At 46.4% G+C, this 8,525-nt stretch overlaps 1 long non-coding RNA gene across 1 annotated transcript; it reads right to left on the reverse strand.

Moving 5' to 3' along the window:
• Nucleotides 1-7,409: 7,409 nt before the first annotated feature.
• LOC133561420 (uncharacterized) lies at nucleotides 7,410-7,969 on the reverse strand. Its single transcript, XR_009808689.1, has 3 exons — nucleotides 7,892-7,969; nucleotides 7,675-7,792; nucleotides 7,410-7,533 (listed from the first exon to the last, which is right to left on the reverse strand). It is a non-coding gene; the product is annotated as an uncharacterized LOC133561420 (long non-coding RNA).
• Between the last annotated feature and the right edge of the window lie 556 nt (nucleotides 7,970-8,525).

An 8,525-nucleotide genomic window follows, 5' to 3' on the forward strand; every position in this document is an offset into this window, starting at 1 on the left:
CTAATGATAATGTAAATGAGGGATTTTTAATCACTGCTATGCTGAAATTATAACTAATATTGATACTGTTGTTGTTTCACTACTTTTTTTTTTTTTTTCTGTCGTGTTTGTGTCTCCTCAATTTCTCTGTTTATTGCAGTTCTGAGTGTTGCTGGGTCAGGTTTGGTTTTGGAATTGGGATTGCATTGTTATGGTATTGCAGTGCATTGTTTGTTGGTGTGATAAAAAAAAAATACATTTTTTCAAAAATGAGAATCGATTCTGAATCGCACAACATGAGAATCGCGATTCAAATTCGAATAGATTTTTCCCACACCCCTAATATCCATCCATCCATCCATCTTCTTCCGCTTATCCGAGGTTGGGTCGCTGGGGCAACAGCCTAAGCAGGGAAACCCAGACTTCCCTCTCCCCAACCACTTCGTCTAGCTCTTCCCGGGGGATCCCGAGGCGTTCCCAGGCCAGCCGGGAGACATAGTTTTCCCAACGTGTTCTGGGTCTTCCCCGTGGCCTCCTACCGGTTGGACGTGCCCTAAACACCTCCCTAGGGAGGCGTTCGGGTGGCATCCTGATCAGATGCCCGAACCACCTCATCTGGCTCCTCTCAATGTGAAGGAGCAGCGGCTTTACTTTGAGTTTCTCCCGGATGGCAGAGCTTCTCACCCTATCTCTAAGGGAGAGCCCCGCCACACGGCGGAAGAAACTCATTTCGGCCGCTTGTACCCGTGATCTTATCCTTTCGGTCATGACCCAAAGCTCATGACCATAGGTGAGGATAGGAACGTAGATCGACCGGTAAATTGAGAGCTTTGCCTTCCGGCTCAGCTCCTTCTTCACCACAACGGATCGGTACAACGTCCGCATTACTGAAGACGCCGCACCGATCCACCTTTCGATCTCACGATCCACTCTTCCCCCACTCGTGAACAAGACTCCTAGGTACTTGAACTCCTCCACTTAGGGCAGGGTCTCCTCCCCAACCCGGAGATGGCATTCCACCCTTCTCCGGGCGAGAACCATGGACTCGGACTTGGAGGTGCTGATTCTCATTCCGGTCGCTTCACACTCGGCTGCCAACCGATCCAGTGTGAGCTGAAGATCCCGGTCGGATGAAGCCATCAGGACCACATCATCTGCAAAAAGCAAAGACCTAATCGGAACCGGAACCCCTCAACGCCTTTACTGCGCCTGGACATTCTGTCCATAAAAGTTATGAAAAGAATCGGTGACAAAGGACAGCCTTGGCGGAGTCCAACCCTCACTGGAAATGTGTTCGACTTACTGCCAGCAATGCGGACCAAGCTCTGGCACTGATCGTACAGGGAGCGGACCGCCACAATAAAACAGTCCGATACTCCATACTCTCTGAGCACTCCCCACAGGACTTCCCGAGGGACACGGTCGAATGCCTTCTCCAAGTCCACAAAGCACATGTAGACTGGTTGGGCAAACTCCCATGCACCCTCAAGAACCCTGCCGAGAGTATAGAGGTGGTCCACAATTCCACGACCAGGACGAAAACCACACTGTTCCTCCTGAATCCGAGGTTCAACTATCCGGCATAGCCTCCTCTCCAGTACACCTGAATAAACCTTACCGGGAAGGCTGAGGAGTGTGATCCCACGATAGTTGGAACACACCCTCCGGTCCCCCTTCTTAAAGAGAGGACCCACCACCCCGGTTTGCCAATCCAGAGGTACTGCCCCTGATGTCCACGCGATGCTGCAGAGTCTCGTCAACCAAGACAGCCCCACAGCATCCATAGCCTTAAGGAACTCTGGGCGAATCTCATCCACACCCGGGGCCTTGCCAACGAGGAGCTTTTTAACTACCTCAGCGACCTCAGCCCAAGAAATAGGAGAGTCCACCACAGATTCCCAAGGCACTGCTTCCTCATAGGAAGACGTGTTGGTGGGATTGAGGAGGTCTTCGAAGTATTCCTTCCACCTATCCACAACATCCGCAGTTGAGGTCAGCAGAACACCATCCGCACCATACACGGCGTTGATAATGCACTGCTTCCCCTTCCTGAGGCGGCGACGGTGGTCCAGAATCGCTTCAAAGCTGTCCGGAAGTCGTTTTCCATGGCTTCCCCGAACTCCTCCCATGTCCGAGTTTTTGCCTCCGCGACCGCTGAAGCTGCACACCGCTTGGCCTGTCGGTACCTGTCCACTGCCTCCGGAGTCCTATGAGCCAAAAGGACCCGATAGGACTCCTTCTTCAGCTTGACGGCATCCCTCACCGCTGGTGTCCACCAAGGGCTTTTAGGATTGCCGCCCCGACAGGCACCAATTACCTTGCCACCACAGCTCCGATCAGTCGCCTCAACAATAGAGTTGCGGAACATGGTCCACTCGGACTCAATGTCCAGCACCTCCCTCGTGACATGTTCGAAGTTCTTCCGGAGGTGGGAATTGAAATTTTCTCTGACAAGAGACTCTGCCAGACGTTCCCAGCAGACCCTCACGATGCGTTTGGGCCTGCCAGGTCTGTCCGGCATCCTTCCCCACCATCGCAGCCAACTCACCACCAGGTGGTGATCGGTAGAAAGCTCCGCCCCTCTCTTCACCCGAGTGTCCAAAACATAAGGCCGCAAATCCGATGACACAACTACAAAGTCGATCATGGAACTGCGACCTAGGGTGTCCTGGTGCCAAGTGCACATATTGACACCCTTATGTTTAAACATGGTGTTTGTTATGGACAAACTGTGACGAGCACAAAAGTTCAATAAAGAAACACCACTCGGGTTCAGATCCGGGCGGCCATTCTTCCCAATCACGCCTCTCCATGTTTCACTGTCATTGCCAACATGAGCGTTGAAGTCCCCCAGTAGGAAAAGGGAATCACCCGGGGGAGCACTTTCCAGTACTCCCTCGAGTGTACCCAAAAAGGGTGGGTACTCTGAACTGCTGTTTGGTGCGTAAGCACAAACAAGAGTCAGGACCCGTCCCCCCACCCGAAGGCGGAGGGAGGCTACCCTTTCGTCCACCGGGTTGAATTCCAACGTGCAGGCTTTGAGCCGGGGGGCAACCAGAATTGCCACCCCAGCCCGTCGTCGCTCACTGCCGGTAACGCCAGAGTGGAAGAGAGTCTAGTCCCTCTCGAGAGAAGTGGTTCCAGAGCCCTTGTTGTGCGTCGAAGTGAGTCTGAGTATATCCACCCGGAACTTCTCCACTTCGTGCACTAGCTCACGATCTTTCCCACCCAGTGAGGTGACGTTCCACGTCCCAAGAGCTAGCTTCTGTAGCCGAGGATCGGACCGCCAAGTGCCCTGCCTTCGGCTGCCGCCCAGCTCACATTGCACCCGATTCGGCTTCGAGGGGCTCTTGGTAAAGATGGAACATTCGGCAAAAATACCGGACAATTTTGCAAATTTCATGGCTGGCTTACAGCGTGGTCACTCCGGGATCACTTATGACCACCAGACAATTCTGAATGTGGATAGATTGGGCCGTTTTGGACTGAATGACACGTGCTTGCTAGACCGGCTAGCTAGCATGGGAATACTTTGCCAGCTACATCCAGCTGCCTGTGAAGCAGCGGAGTATATGTGTTGTCTATTTATGAATAATGCAAACGAGGAGTGTTGGCTGAGTTCTTAACGTTTGCTTTCAGAGCGTGCATATCACAACATACAAGATGCCGTCATGGCGACACAACCTATACCGGGCTACCGCGCATGCTCGTCACTCCTGTTGCATGCTGGGTAGGGTAGTTCTTTATTTCCCTGGCTCATCATAATATAGTACCATGTATATGATGTGTTCAGTTTATCAAAGCACCAAGCAAACAATCGGAAAATTCCCATCATATCAATTCCTAGATATGGTCATAATTATTCTAAGTGCACTACGCAGAATAAACACAACATTATTAATATTGCTACTACGGATAATTTGATCAAAAATTCCCTAAAACAGCCCACTACCTATAATATAGGTTTTTTAAACATAAGATCCCTGATAAAAAAAAAAAAAATCTGCTGTTACCTCAGAAATTGCCTGTTCAGATGTTATGATTGTGGCTCAGAGATTTGTATGTAGATTATATATATTTTCCATAACAAACAGGATAACTTAAATACCGGGCTTCACGGTGGGAGAGGGGTTAGTGCGTCTGCCTCACAATACGAAGGTCCTGCAGTCCTGGGTTCAAATCCAGGCTCGGGATCTTTCTGTGTGGAGTTTGCATGTTCTCCCCGTGAATGCGTGGGTTCCCTCCGGGTACTCCGGCTTCTTCCCACTTCCAAAGACATGCACCTGGGGATAGGTTGATTGGCAACACTAAAATTGGCCCTAGTGTGTGAATGTGAGTGTGAATGTTGTCTGTCTATCTGTGTTGGCCCTGCGATGAGGTGGCGACTTGTCCAGGGTGTCCTTCTGCCCGATTGGAGCTGAGATAGGCGCCAGCGCCCCCCGCGACCCCAAAAGGGAATAAGCGGTAGAAAATGGATGGATGGATAACTTAAATACCCTGGCAGTGGCAATAAGCTTAAATGTTTGTATTTACATTTTTTGAGTTGATTTTCATAAATATGCTATTTAACTGCTACTGTTTAACAAGGACTGATTTAAATTGTGTTTGCACAACAAAAGTTTTGGCGCTTTTGTTCATGTGGGAGAATATTCCAATAAAGGTGCACTACACACTACTTTTGAATTCATTATTGGGCTTTGCGTATAAAATGCAGTTAATCGCGATTAATCGGACAGATAGTGCGATTAACTTTGATTAAAATTTTTAATCGTTGCCCAGCCCTAATATGTATATATATATATATATATATATATATATATATATATATATATATATATATATATATATATATATATATATATAGATTAAAGAAATACTTGAAAATATATACACCCTACCCCACACCCCACCTCAATCCTGTCCCCCCAAACCTGCCCATATTTCCCAAATTCGGAGGTCTCAAGGTTGGCAAATTATACACAGTGTTTCGTATCAAACTTTTTCATGCTACAACAACCAGAACGTCAGCAGTGGCAGAAGAAAGCGAAATAATGTATTGTCTTTGAAAGGCACTGTTAGCATCTCTGCCAACAGTGCCTTATGTTACCCATTTAAAAGCTTGATGGGTAACTTTTGCAGTGTTTTTGCAGCTGTCCGATCAAAACATCTACAATACTACTACTGTATCTGCACAAAAGTTGTGAAAAACAGAGAGAGCAGACAGACCGATTGTGTAAAAAGCAAGAAGGCAACGATTTCCTTCTCGATGGCTCCACATCTGAGTTCCAAACACTTCCCACACAGCAAAAACACTCGCGCTTTCCGGAACGAAACCGCGAAACGGAATCGTATCGGGGTCCATCTGTCCACAGAAAGGATCCGCCACGGAGGCGAGTTGCGGACCCGCCGTCGCTCCGAGCTGGATATGCTCCACATCCATGATCAAAACTTTACCTCCGCGGCGGGTGCGCTTGGAACCCGCACTTACCGCCTGACATCCGCCGCGGACCAGCAACGGACTCATAAAAACCCTGGCACATCCGGCCCGGGTCCATTTTGGACCCGTTTATCTTATTTTCAAAATCCCTTCTGTTCTTGATGTAGGATAAAATAGGAAACTAACACTACAGTGTTAGTTTTCCTATTTTATCGTACTACAGCAATATAGGCCTAAGCTTATGAGCTTAGGCAATGCATATTTATAAATATGCATTGCCTTGTATTTTTAAACTAACAATAGTGCCAATAGGCAGAAACAGAAAATGGTCAATTCACTCTATAAAGTAAATATATAATATATAGATATGTATATAAACAGTAAATATAGTACATATAAATATTTAATCTATTAGGCTACAATTTAAAAGCAGTGCTGCTCCATGCACAGCTAACATTTCAGAAAATGAATAACTGGTGAATGACAAGTTCAATAAAAGTTTTTTTATTGATACATATTTCTATTCCTCCGTCTGTGGAGGTGGATGCGGGACTCGACACTAGCTGCCCGATCCGCCGCCAGGTTGAACCAGCTGATTGCGTGTTTGGTGACCTCAGCGTCTGTGGCTGACCTTGTCACCACATTTTTTTTTTTACAGCACCTGTAATCAAACAAGATTACAAGACAAATACGTTTGTTTGTGGTATGTAGCATCCAAAGCCAAGTATGCTTACACAATACAAAATATGAGATAGGTATTAAGGTGATTACATTTGAAAAAGAAACATGACTTAAAGTTACAGGAGGTGGTTAAAATAAGAGGTGCGTAAACTGAATTTGTGATCAGGGTGTAGGTGTGGAAGACATCCAAAACGTTCAAACAATATCGTTATTTGGATCGTTATGGGTCACGTGATATGACGTTGGCTTGAAGTTAAAATACCAATGATTGTCACACACATACTAGATGTGGCGAAATTATTACTTAGATGTCGGACACAATTTTTCAACTCCGAACGTATCACGTTAGGTAGCCAGCTGCAGCGCACGAGGCAACGTGAACAAGTCCAATTAATTACTCAATTAGAGGCGGAGAGAATCGTAGCCATTGTCAACGCCGTTCAGAGTGCCAGCGACGAAAGGAATCAAAAGGAGGGAGTCTCACAGCAAAGTGCATGTTGTCAGAAATGTAGGATTTTTGTCATTATCATTATTCAGATAGTTGACAGGAATGTTTTCACTACCTCATGTGATTTTGTATTACTTTATTTTTTACAGTGATGACGGTGTTGAAGCGTTATGTTAATCTGACCAAGAGAATACGTTTGGGAGCAGCTACAGGCATGATGGTTGCTACGATTTTCAAGGCTGCTCCCACTATTGACTTTGAATGTATGTAATATTACTTTGAATTATATACTTACTGAAAAGCAAGGTCCTTTGTTGCCATCCTGCTAAAGGCCTTTTTGTTGTTGACACCTTTCCAAATGATCTGATGTGAAACATCATCTGTGAAGATCCTGCCCAGGATGTTCCAGGTCACCCGCTTCACATCCTGGCCTCCAATGGTGGCCAAAGAAGAAAACTAAAAGGCATAGACATCTCTCTAAACAAACAGGTAAACATTTTTAAGCTGAAGTTGCATTTAAAATGTTTTTGTTCCTGTTGAACGCGTCCTGAAATGTAAAAAAAAAACAGAACATGTTCTCTTGGCTCATGGACCTATGCTACCTTTACACACGATGTCAAACCAGGCAGATTTTGGCTCACTGACATAATCCTACCACTGGGAAAAGGCGGTTCAGGACAGGCCTGGTTGTCGGGGCTGATCAAATAGAATATTTGCATAATCATGGACAATCAATAAACTTAATGGCACCATTCGTATTAACTAAGAAACCTCACCACTCTTTGTCGAGCTTGTCCATTTGATGGTTCCTTCAAAAGTACCTCAAATGCATCCAACTGTTCCAGTGGAAACTGGATATTGGCTGGCATTTCCACTTCTGGCCCCGGGGTACTGGTCAACCTGCTGGTTAAGAAGTTGACCTTCCCCATCAGCTGGTCTTGGGTGTGTTTAATAGTTTCCACCAGGCTAAGGATCTGGACCTCAGCCGCTGTTGACAAACAGCTGTGTTAGTTAATGACAAAAGTTATTGACAACATTTGAAGAAAATATGTGATTGGTTGTGAATTTGAATTTTTTCCCAAATCTGTGGCACTGAATGACCATCAGGTATTTGTCAGTTATTGCTCACCAGAGCAGGAAATGTTGTCGGCCATTCTTCCCCCACGCCATGTTGGCCTGTAGGCCAGGCGGGATCCAGGCTCCTCTGTCTGCCACATGTTGAGGGAGTCGAGGGGGGACTGCCGTTCCTAGTGAGGTGGGCAATGTGAGCGAGTCATCGGTTAACCATGACTGATAATACACAAGGGGCCTATCTATTAACTAATATTTCAGAATTCAGTCTTTACCTTGTGTAACTCTCTGCATGTTTAATGCAGGTACTGGTGAAGGCATATGAATACGTCCTCCCCCATGGTGAGGTGCTAAGGGAGATACATTGGTATTAAATTGTTTTGATCTGTTAACCATGGTTATTGGATGCTGAGATATTATTTCTGAAATCAGTCTTTTACCAAGAAAGTTATCTCCAGTTGAGGAGTTGAGTTGACGAGTACCGACTCTTGCTGGCACTCGGCGAGACGGTAGAGCTGGAAGAAAGGATACAAGGAGAGGGGAATATCTTTAGCACTAGGAATGTTAAACACAAAATCGCCGATATTTACTGTGAATGTAGCAAGAAATCAATAAATACTTACTTTCGTCTCACAGCAAAGTCAATAAGTCTCTCAGCGAAGTCAAGATAGGCGCGCGTTCACGTCCGTCCGCGGAACAGACATTGGTCCGCTCAGAATACGAGTGGGCGGGACCGATCCTTGGGGCGGCGCATACCAATTCATACAATTTTCAGAGGCGGAACAGATCTTCTAGGAGGAGCCAAAACAAATGTGAGAGTAACGCGGGTTGGGCGACTTGAAGGTGGATCCGTATAGGAGTATCTTGCTGTGTGGGTTTATACGCGTCTATTAACCGGCTTCAAGCATG

This window comes from Nerophis ophidion, linkage group LG11 (genome assembly GCF_033978795.1).
Source record: "Nerophis ophidion isolate RoL-2023_Sa linkage group LG11, RoL_Noph_v1.0, whole genome shotgun sequence".
In the NCBI taxonomy this organism is placed as follows: Eukaryota; Metazoa; Chordata; class Actinopteri; order Syngnathiformes; family Syngnathidae; genus Nerophis; species Nerophis ophidion.